Raw genomic sequence first — 12664 nt, 5'->3', positions numbered from 1 at the left:
TTTCAGCCATATAGACCCCTCAAACTGACTTCAAATGTGAGGTGGTCCCTAAAAAAAAATGGTTTTGTAAATTTCGTTGTAAAAATGACAAATCGCTGGTCGAATTTTAACCCTTATAACTTCCTAACAAAAAAAAATTTTGTTTCCAAAATTGTGCTGATGTAAAGTAAACATGTGGGAAATGTTATTTATTAACTATTTTGTGTCACATATCTCTCTGGTTTAACAGAATAAAAATTCAAAATGTGAAAATTGCGAAATTTTCAAAATTTTCGCCAAATTTCCGTGTTTATCACAAATAAATGCAGAATTTATTGACCTAAATTTACCACTAACATGAAGCCCAATATGTCACGAAAAAACAATCTCAGAACCGCTAGGATCCGTTGAAGCGTTCCTGAGTTATTACCTCATAAAGGGACACTGGTCAGAATTGCAAAAAACGGCAAGGTCTTTAAGGTCAAAATAGGCTGGGTCTTGAAGGGGTTAAAGTTGACTCAACCTCTGTCCTGTGTCCTTGTGTGTACCACATTGAGCATGGAGAAAAGAAAGAAGACCAAAGAACTGTCTGAGGACTTGAGAAACCAAATTGTGAGGAAGCATGAGCAATCTCAAGGCTACAAGTCCATCTCCAAAGACCTGAATGTTCCTGTGTCTACCGTGCGCAGTGTCATCAAGAAGTTTACAACCCATGTCACTGTGGCTAACCTCCCTAGATGTGGACGGAAAAGAAAAATTGACCAGAGATTTCAACGCAAGATTGTGCGGATGTTGGATAAAGAACCTCGACTAACATCAAAACAAGTTCAAGCTGCCCTGCAGTCCGAGGGTACAACAGTGTCAACCCGTACTATCTGTCGGCGTCTGAATAAAAAGGGACTGTATAGTAGGAGACCCAGGAAGACCCCACTTCTTACCCCGAGACATAAAAAAGCCAGGCTGGAGTTTGCCAAAACTTACCTGAAAAAGCCTAAAACGTTTTGGAAGAATGTTCTCTGGTCAGATGAGACAATAGTAGAGCTTTTTGGGCAAAGGCATCAACATAGAGTTTACAGGAGAAAAAAAGAGGCATTCAAAGAAAAGAACACGGTCCCTACAGTCAAACATGGCGGCGGTTCCCTGATGTTTTGGGGTTGCTTTGCTGCCTCTGGCACTGGACTGCTTGACCGTGTGCATGGCATTATGAAGTCTGAAGACTACCAACAAATTTTGCAGCATAATGTAGGGCCCAGTGTGAGAAAGCTGGGTCTCCCTCAGAGGTCATGGGTCTTCCAGCAGGACAATGACCCAAAACACACTTCACAAAGCACTAGAAAATGGTTTGAGAGAAAGCACTGGAGACTTCTAAGGTGGCCAGCAATGAGTCCAGACCTGAATCCCATAGAACACCTGTGGAGAGATCTAAAAATGGCAGCTTGGAGAAGGCACCCTTCAAATATCAGGGACCTGGAGCAGTTTGCCAAAGAAGAATGGTCTAAAATTCCAGCAGAGTATTGTAACAAGCTCACTGATTGTCACCGGAAGCGGTTGGTCGCAGTTATTTTGGCTAAAGGTTGTGCAACCAAGTATTAGGCTGAGGGTGCCAATACTTTTGTCTGGCCCATTTTTGGAGTTTTGTGTGAAATGATCAATGTTTTGCTTTTTGCTTCATTCTCTTTTGTGTTTTTTCATTTAAGACAAATTAAATGAAGATAATAATACCAAATAATTTGTGATTGCAATCATTTTCAGGAAGAAACTGAGTATTATCTGACAGAATTGCAGGGGTGTCAATACTTTTGTCCACAACTGTATATACCTAGCCATCTAGATCTCTGCGTACATTATACATCTAGCCATACATTATATACCTAGCCATCTAGATCTCTGCGTACATTATATACCTAGCCATCTAGATCTCTGCGTACATTATACATCTAGCCGTACATTACAAACCTAGCCATCTAGATCTAGCCATACATTATACATCTAGCCATCTAGATCTCTGCATGCATAAGGCTAGGTTCACATTGCGTTAGTAGGGCAGTCCGCTTAGCGCATAGCGCTACGGACTGTGCTAATGCAATGTCCCAAAAGGGATCGCGTTTGCCGATCCCGCTAGCGCAGATGCAAGCAGCGTTCGAGGTCCGTCACTCAAATGACGGTACATCGCTAGCGCACGCCCAATGCTAGTAACTACTGTACTATTCCTCTTAACCCCTTCATGACCCAGCCTATTTTGACCTTAAAGACCTTGCTGTTTTTTGCAATTCTGACCAGTGTCCCTTCATGAGGTAATAACTCAGGAACGCTTCAATGGATCCTAGCGGTTCTGAGATGGTTTTTTCGTGACATATTGGGCTTCATGTTAGTGGTAAATTTAGGTCAATAAATTCTGTGTTTATTTGTGATAAAAACGGAAATTTGGCGAAAATTTTGAAAATTTCGCAATTTTCACATTTTGAATTTTTATTCTGTTAAACCAGAGAGTTATGTGACACAAAATAGTTAATAAATAACATTTCCCACACGTCTACTTTACATCAGCACAATTTTGGAAACAAAATTTTTTTTTGCTAGGAAGTTATAAGGGTTAAAATTTGACCAGCGATTTCTCATTTTTACAACGAAATTTACAAAACCATTTTTTTTAGGGACCACCTCACATTTGAAGTCAGTTTGAGGGGTCTGTATGGCTCAAAATACCCTAAAGTGACACCATTCTAAAAACTGCACCCCTCAAGGTGCACAAAACCACATTCAAGAAGTTTATTAACCCTTCAGGTGCTTCACAGCAGCAGAAGCAACATGGAAGGAAAAAATGAACATTTAACTTTTTAGTCACAAAAATGATTTTTCAGCAACAATTTTTTTATTTTCCCAATGGTAAAAGGAGAAACTGAACCACGAAAGTTGTTGTCCAATTTGTCCTGAGTACGCTGATACCTCATATGTGGGGGTAAACCACTGTTTGGGCGCACGGCAGGGCTTGGAAGGGAAGGAGCGCCATTTGACCTTTTTGAATGAAAAATTGGCTGCACTCTTTAGCGGACACCATGTCACATTTGGAGAGCCCCCGTGTGCCTAAAAATTGGAGCTCCCCCACAAGTGACCCCATTTTGGAAACTAGACGCCCCAAGGAACTTATCTAGATGCATAGTGAGCCCTTTAAACCCCCAGGTGCTTCACAAATTGATCCGTAAAAATGAAAAAGTACTTTTTTTTTTTCACAAAAAAATTCTTTTAGCCTCAATTTTTTCATTTTCACATGGACAACAGGATAAAATGGATCCTAAAATTTGTTTGGCAATTTCTCCTGAGCACACCGATATCTCACATGTGGGGGTAAACCACTGTTTGGGCACATGGTAAGGCTCGGAAGGGAAGGAGCGCCATTTGACTTTTTGAATGAAAAATTATCTCCATCGTTAGCGGACACCATGTCGCGTTTGGAGAGACCCTGTGTGCCTATGCATTGGAGCTCCCCCACAAGTGACCCCATTTTGGAAACTAGACCCCCCCAAGGAACTTATCTAGATGCATACTGAGCACTTTAAACCCCCAGGTGCTTCACAGAAGTTTATAACGCAGAGCCATGTAAATAAAAAATAATTTTTCTTTTCTCAAAAATGATTTTTTAGCCTGGAATTTCCTATTTTGCCAATGGTAATAGGAGAAATTGGACCACAAATGTTGTTGTCCAGTTTGTCCTGAGTATGCAGATACCCCATATGTGGGGGTAAACCACTGTTTGGGCGCACGGCAGGGCTCAGAAGGGAAGGCACGCCATTTGGCTTTTTAAATGGAAAATTATCTCCAATCATTAGCGGACACCATGTCGCGTTTGGAGAGCCCCTGTGTGCCTAAACATTGGAGATCCCCCATAAATTACCCCATTTTGGAAACTAGACCCCCAAAGGAACTAATCTAGATGTGTAGTGAGCACTTTGAACCCTCAAGTGCTTCACAGAAGTTTATAACGCAGAGCCATGAAAATAAAAAAAAAAAAATTATTTTCTCAAAAATGAATTTTAGCCCGCAATTTTTTATTTTCCCAAGGGTAACAGGAGAAATTTGACCCCAAAATTTGTTGTCCAGTTTCTCCTGAGTACGCTGATACCCCATATGTGGGGGTAAACCACTGTTTAGGCACATGCTGGGGCTCGGAAGTGAAGTAGTGACGTTTTGAAATGCAGACTTTGATGGAATGGTCTGCGGGCGTCATGTTGCGTTTGCAGAGCCCCTGGTGTGCCTAAACAGTAGAAACCCCCCACAAGTGACCCCATTTGGGAAACTAGACCCCCCAAGGAACTTATCTAGATATGTGGTGAGCACTTTGAACCCCCAAGTGCTTCACAGACGTTTACAACGCAGAGCCGTGAAAATAAAAAATCATTTTTCTTTCCTCAAAAATGATGTTTTAGCAAGCAATTTTTTATTTTCTCAAGGGTAACAGGAGAAATTGGACCCCAGTAATTGTTGCGCAGTTTGTCCTGAGTATGCTGGTACCCCATATGTGGGGGTAAACCACTGTTTGGGCACACGTCGGGGTTCGGAAGTGAGGGAGCACCATTTGAATTTTTGAATACAAGATTGGCGCCACCATTGATTCCAGCCATGTTGCGTTTGGAGACCCCGTGAAGTGCCTAAACAGTGGAAACCCCTCAATTCTACCTCCAACACACCCCTAACCCTTATTCCAACTGTAGCCGTAACCCTAATCACAACCCTAACCCCAACACACCCCTAACCACAACCCTAACCCCAACACACCCCTAACCCTAACCACAACCCTAATTCCAACCCTAACCCTAAGGCTATGTGCCAACGTTGCGGATTCGTATGAGATTTTTCAGCACCATTTTTGAAAAATCCGCGGGTAAAAGGCACTGCGTTTTACCTGTGGATTTACCGTGGATTTCCAGTGTTTTTTGTGCGGATTTCACCTGTGGATTCCTATTGAGGAACAGGTGTAAAACGCTGCGGAATCCGCACAAAGAATTGACATGCTGCGGAAAATACAACGCAGCGTTCCCGCGCGGTATTTTCCGCACCATGGGCAGAGCGGATTTGGTTTTCCATATGTTTACATGGTACTGTAAACCTGATGGAACACTGCTGCGGATCCTCAGCCAAATCCGCACCGTGTGCACATAGCCTAATTCTAAAGGTATGTGCACACGCTGCGGAAAACGCTGCGGATCCGCAGCAGTTTCCCATGAGTTTACAGTTCAATGTGAACCTATGGGAACCAAAAATCGCTGTACACATGCTGCGGAAAAACTGCACGGAAACGCAGCGGTTTACATTCCGCAGCATGTCACTTCTTCCTGCGGATTCCGCAGCGGTTTTACAACTGCTCCAATAGAAAATCGCAATTGTAAAACCGCAGTGAAACGCGCAGAAAAACCGCTGTAAATCCACAATAAATCGGCAGCGGTTTAGCACTGTGGATTTTTCAAATCCGCTGCGGAAAAATCCGCATAGGACCAGAATATGTGTGCACATTCCTACCCCTAACCCTACCCCTACCCCTAGTTCTTACCCCAACCTTAAAGAATTTTTTTTTTTTCACTATTTTTTTTATTGTCCCTATCTATGGGGGTGACAAAGGGGGGGGGGGGGTGGTCATTTACTATTTTTTTTATTTTGATCACTGAGATATAATCTATCTCAGTGATCAAAATTCACTCTGGAACGAATCTGCCGGTCGGCAGATTCGGCGGGCGCACTGCACATGCGCCCGCCATTTTGGAAGATGGCGGCGCCCAGGAAAGAAGACGGACGGACCTCGGGCGGCTAGGTAAGTATAAAGGGGGGGGGGGGGGGGAGTCGGAGCACGGGGGGGTGGATCGGAGAATGGGGGGGGTGGATCGGAACACGGAGGGAGGATTGGAGCACGGGGGAGGATTGGAGCACGGGGTGAGGGATCGCTGTGCGGGGGGGGTGGATCGGAGCACGGGGGGGGGTCGCTGTGTGCGGGGGGGGATCGGAGTGCGGGGGGGTTTGATTGGAGCGCGGGGGGTGTGATTGGTGCACGGGGGAAGCGGACAGGAGGACAGGGGAGCGGAGCACAGGACGGAGGGGAGCGGACCACAGATCGGGGGGCTGGGGGGCGATCGGAGGGGTGGGGTGGGTGCACATTAGTGTGTCCAGCCATGGCCGATGATATTGCAGCATCGGCCGTGGCTGGATTGTAATATTTCACCAGTTTTTTTAGGTGAAATATTACAAATCGCTCTGATTGGCAGTTTCACTTTCAACAGCCAATCAGAGCGATCTTAGCCACGAGGGGGTGAAGCCACCCCCCCCCTGGGCTAAACTACCACTCCCCCTGTCCCTGCAGATCGGGTGAAATGGGAGTTAACCCTTTCACCCGGCCTGCAGGGACGCGATCTTTCCATGACGCATATGCTGCGTCATGGGTCGGAATGGCACCGACTTTCATGACGCAGCGTATGCGTCAAAGGTCGGGAAGGGGTTAAACACTTCATAAATGACATGTTTAGTGCTACAATAGAAAAAAAATTGTTACATGTATAAATGGGTGGTAAAAATATTGGTTCTTTTCATCTTGTTTTTAACATAAAATTAGGATGAGACTGTATTTGGAAAATCACACTTGAGGATATGATCACCTTTTTTCTTTTGGCTTGTTCAATGAATTCAGGTTGAAAATGCTGAGCAAGTTGTGTTATGATGACTAAGATGTATTTATTGTGACACTTCGGTATTTGTTTTTTGTGTTTCTTTATTGTTACATATAAATGTTGAATTCAATAAGTTGTAATTTGAAAAGAAAAAGGGAAGAAACTCACACAAACATAACAGATGATTCAAGGCTTAGAAAAAAAATACAAATTTGACAGGTCCCAAGTTGAATCCCTGTACAAATATAAACAAGAACACAAGTAACACACATGCATGTTTTCACAATTTTAAAACATACTTTTTTTTCACAATTGCGCATCAAAATTTTGAATGATTTCTCCAAAACAAAATATCAAGAAACCTAGTCTTGTGACATATCAAATGAAAGCTGGTACCGTTCTGAGAACAATGACGCCTCTCCCACCTCTTTAACTTAATTCTAGCCCGAGATATGATAAAAAATGTAAAGCCATACCAGGCCAAAATCCGCACTTTCAAAACTTTAAAAATCTGTAAAAAATTAACTGATGAAGAAAAAAATTCTAAACTTTTAATTTGTAATTAACTAAAGTTGTACTTCATAAAAACAAAAAATAAAAAAAAACTAAAGACGTCAGGTAAAAAAAATATTCATATTTGGATCACTTGATATGGAATGACCCATGTGGCTCGCGGTCCCATGAATTGTGGCTCGCGACTGTCTGCCAGCTTGGTGCATTAGCTCCAGTTCTAGCAAACAGATATGAGGAGAAAATCTAAAAATGGTGAATTTTGTGTGTAGCCCTGAACAGAAGGGCTGATCTGATGCACATATACTGGTTTTAAGGGTTTTAGAGATAATTTAAGTATGGGACGCTGGAGACAGGATGATACCACCTGTCAGAGAAGGTGCCTGAAACTAAATGTGACAGTATGTTGAGAGTGCTGGGTGGGAGAATACTATTTGGGAGTATTGTGGAAACTGATGGATCTTGTTATAATCCTTCGGGGTGATTTCTGTGGAAAAGCTTTAGATCAGGGGTGTCAAACTGCATTATTCGAGGGCCGCAAACCATGTGTGTTTTCAAGATTTCCTTAGCTTTGCACAAGGTGCTGCAATCATTATGTGTGTAGGTGATTAAATTATCACCTGTGCAGTACAAGGAAATCCTGAAAACATGACCTGTTTGCAGCCCTCGAGGAATGCAGTTTGACACCCCTGCTTTAGATATCATTCTACCCATAATGGGGGCGCTGGTTGCCACTACTGTGAGGGAGCAATATGTGGCTCGCGACGCCCTCTCAGAGCGGAATGTGGCTCTCTAGGTCAGAAGAGTTGGGGACCACTGCCGTACATTATATACCGAGCCATCTAGATCTCTGCGTACATTATATACCTAGCCATCTAGATCTCTGCGTACATTATACATCTAGGCGTACATTATACATCTAGCCATCTAGATCTCTGCGTACATTATACATCTAGGCGTACATTATACATCTAGCCATCTAGATCTCTGCGTACATTATACATCTAGGCGTACATTATACATCTAGCCATCTAGATCTCTGCGTACATTATACATCTAGGCGTACATTATACATCTAGCCATCTAGATCTCTGCGTACATTATACATCTAGGCGTACATTATACATCTAGCCATCTAGATCTCTGCGTACATTATACATCTAGGCGTACATTATATACCTAGCCATCTAGATCTCTGCGTACATTATACATCTAGGCGTACATTATATACCTAGCCATCTAGATCTCTGCGTACATTATACATCTAGGCGTACATTATACATCTAGCCATCTAGATCTCTGCGTACATTATACATCTAGGCGTACATTATACATCTAGCCATCTAGATCTCTGCGTACATTATACATCTAGGCGTACATTATATACCTAGCCATCTAGATCTCTGCGTACATTATACATCTAGGCGTACATTATACATCTAGCCATCTAGATCTCTGCGTACATTATATATCTAGTCGTACATTATACATCTAGCCATCTAGATCTCTGCGTACATTATACATCTAGGCGTACATTATATACCGAGCCATCTAGATCTCTGCGTACATTATATACCTAGCCATCTAGATCTCTGCGTACATTATACATCTAGGCGTACATTATACATCTAGCCATCTAGATCTCTGCGTACATTATATATCTAGTCGTACATTATACATCTAGCCATCTAGATCTCTGCGTACATTATACATCTAGGCGTACATTATATACCGAGCCATCTAGATCTCTGCGTACATTATATACCTAGCCATCTAGATCTCTGCGTACATTATACATATAGGTGTACATTATACATCTAGCCATCTAGATCTCTGCGTACATTATACATCTAGCCATCTAGATCTCTGCGTACATTTTATATCTAGTCGTACATTATACATCTAGCCATCTAGATCTCTGCGTACATTATACATCTAGGCGTACATTATATACCGAGCCATCTAGATCTCTGCGTACATTATATACCTAGCCATCTAGATCTCTGCGTACATTATACATCTAGGCGTACATTATACATCTAGCCATCTAGATCTCTGCGTACATTATATATCTAGTCGTACATTATACATCTAGCCATCTAGATCTCTGCGTACATTATACATCTAGGCGTACATTATATACCGAGCCATCTAGATCTCTGCGTACATTATATACCTAGCCATCTAGATCTCTGCGTACATTATACATATAGGTGTACATTATACATCTAGCCATCTAGATCTCTGCGTACATTATACATCTAGCCATCTAGATCTCTGCGTACATTTTATACCTAGCCATCTAGATCTCTGCGTACATTATACATCTAGTCGTACATTATATACCTAGCCATCTAGATCTAGCCATACATTATACATCTAGCCATCTAGATCTCTGTGTGCATTATACATCTAGGCGTACAATATATACCGAGCCATCTAGATCTCTGCGTACATTATACATCTAGGCATACATTATAAACCTAGCCATCTAGATCTCTGCGTACATTATATACCTAGCCATCTAGATCTCTGTGTGCATTATACATCTAGCCGTACATTATATACCTAGCCATCTAGATCTCTGCGTGCATTATACATCTAGGCGTACAATATATACCTAGCCATCAAGATCTCTGCGTACATTATATACCTAGCCATCTAGATCTCTGCGTACATTATACATCTAGGCGTACATTATACATCTAGCCATCTAGATCTCTGCGTACATTATACATCTAGGCGTACATTATATACCTAGCCATCTAGATCTCTGCGTACATTATACATCTAGGCGTACATTATTCATCTAGCCATCTAGATCTCTGTGTACATTATATATCTAGTCGTACATTATACATCTAGCCATCTAGATCTCTGCGTACATTATACATCTAGGCGTACATTATATACCGAGCCATCTAGATCTCTGCGTACATTATATACCTAGCCATCTAGATCTCTGCGTACATTATACATATAGGTGTACATTATACATCTAGCCATCTAGATCTCTGCGTACATTATACATCTAGGCGTACATTATATACCTAGCCATCTAGATCTCTGTGTACATTTTATACCTAGCCATCTAGATCTCTGCGTACATTATACATCTAGTCGTACATTATATACCTAGCCATCTAGATCTAGCCATGCATTATACATCTAGCCATCTAGATCTCTGCGTGCATTATACATCTAGGCGTACATTATATACCTAGCCATCTAGAGCTCTGCGTACATTATACATCTAGGCGTACAATATATACCTAGCCATCTAGATCTCTGCGTGCATTATACATCTAGCCGTACATTACATACCTAGCCATCAAGATCTCTGCGTACATTTTATAACTAGCCATCTAGATCTCTGCGTACATTATACATCTAGCTGTACATTATATACCTAGCCATCTAGATCTCTGCGTACATTATACATCTAGGCGTACAATATATACCTAGCCATCTAGATCTCTGCGTGCATTATACATCTAGCCGTACATTACATACCTAGCCATCAAGATCTCTGCGTACATTTTATACCTAGCCATCTAGATCTCTGCGTACATTATACATCTAGCTGTACATTTTATACCTAGCCATCTAGATCTCTGCGTACATTATACATCTAGCTGTACATTATATACCTAGCCATCTAGATCTCTGCGTACATTATACATCTAGCCGTACATTACATACCTAGCCATCAAGATCTCTGCGTACATTTTATACCTAGCCATCTAGATCTCTGCGTACATTATACATCTAGCCGTACATTATATACCTAGCCATCTAGATCTAGCCATACATTATACATCTAGATCTCTGCGTGCATTATACATCTAGCTGTACATTATATACCTAGCCATCTAGATCTCTGCGTACATTATATACCTAGCCATCTAGATCTCGGCGTACATTATACATCTAGCTGTACATTATATACCTAGCCATCTAGATCTCTGCGTACATTATATACCTAGCCATCTAGATCTCGGCGTACATTATACATCTAGCTGTACATTATATACCTAGCCATCTAGATCTCTGCGTACTTTATATACCTAGCCATCTAGATCTCGGCGTACATTATACATCTAGCTGTACATTATATACCTAGCCATCTAGATCTCTGTGTACATTATATACCTAGCCATCTAGATCTCTGCGTACATTATATACCTAGCCATCTAGATCTCTGTGTACATTATACATCTAGCCATACATTACAGCTCTCTCCGTACATTGTAGGTCTATAGACAGCACATTCCTCACCAGGTGTACTGACTATATACTGGACATCACTTCCACATATTAACCAAATGTAAAATAAGAACTGAACGCTAAAGCGGACATTTTTCACATTAGAAATGTTGCCTCCCCCTGCCCCACATTCACTGCTCCCCTGCCCCATCCCCCACGGCCCCTTTTGCAGCTGTAGTGGAAGCAGTATGGGCCAGCAGATCAATTGTTGACATGTTCAGCTCTCCCCTGCCACAGTTCAAGTGACTCACAAGACAACTTCGCCCACCCTGCGCATCCTGAAGGTGAGCGAGGTCCCACCACTAAATACGTCATTCGGACGTGAAAACCCCCAAGAGACGGGCAGGAGTGATTGGGGATGCAGGACAAGACCCGGCCCAGCACAAGCTGCCTGCGGGAAGCTTCCACAGAAGACACCAGGAAACACTGCATGGGAGGAGGACGGGGAAAATGGCTCCTCAGAAGCTCCAGCACACGGCCATGTGCCCTCACCGACACAGCACGGGAGACCGCCGCAGCACGGGAGACCGCCGCACGTTTACCTTCAGAGGAGTCCTGCGGGTTCTCTCTTTACAAAGCGGCCATTCCAATCTACCGGCTGACACCGCGCCCGCCTCCGTATAATGCGCACTGACGGCCGCTCATCACATTGTCACGTACAGTCCGCGGTGTGTGCGCCAATGCAGGAGGCTGGTGAGGCCGCATTCTACACACCTACACCCAAAGCCCTGACGAGACAGAGCAGAATGAAGCAAGCATTGTGTGCAGCACCCAGCCCCCGATACACAGCCCCGCCCACAGCCAAAGGCTTCCGCTGATTGGTCAGAGCCGCCGTCGATCACCATTGTGTAAACACTTTGGCTGGCAGCCATTTACATGAAGGCAATGTGGAGTAGGAGCTGCTTCAGTTTCAAGGATCCCCGAAAATGACTGAATGGTTGAATCTAGTGGTGAGAATTTCTGGGGGTTTCCAGGCTTCCCCGGGACGGACAATCCTTGGAGTTAAAATGCCGTTCTTTCCATTACTCGGCCTGGATTTTACTAACTGCGCAAAGATGACATCGGGAGGAAATAACTAATGCACATTCTTAATCTTTTACACTGTGGGTATGTTCACACTGCGGTGTTTTCTGCCAAGTATTTTTAGAGGTCAGCTGAGAAAATAAAAGCTTGAAAAAGTGCTCAGAAAACAATGGAGACTGGGGACGTACTAACAAGAATGAAGAAAAAGGAATAAAAAGAATGAACATAACTTATAG

The 12664-nt window shown here is 42.8% G+C and overlaps 1 protein-coding gene across 5 annotated transcripts in view; it reads right to left on the bottom strand.

Annotated features, from left to right (window-relative positions):
- The window catches only part of TNRC18 (trinucleotide repeat containing 18), a 672655-nt gene extending 660437 nt beyond the window's left edge, over positions 1–12218 (bottom strand). For 4 of the 5 annotated variants that reach the window (XM_069733830.1, XM_069733832.1, XM_069733833.1 and 1 more), the window contains exon 1: positions 11948–12204. The gene's annotated coding sequence lies outside the window, so the exon portion shown is untranslated. Of the gene's footprint in view, positions 1–11947 lie in introns of all 5 variants that reach the window. The other variant, XM_069733831.1, reaches the window with a different exon arrangement.
- Positions 12219–12664: the final 446 nt, after the last annotated feature.

The sequence above is a fragment of the Ranitomeya imitator genome, chromosome 7 (assembly GCF_032444005.1).
Source record: "Ranitomeya imitator isolate aRanImi1 chromosome 7, aRanImi1.pri, whole genome shotgun sequence".
Taxonomy (NCBI): Eukaryota; Metazoa; Chordata; class Amphibia; order Anura; family Dendrobatidae; genus Ranitomeya; species Ranitomeya imitator.
This window is presented reverse-complemented; position numbering and strand designations above follow the sequence as displayed.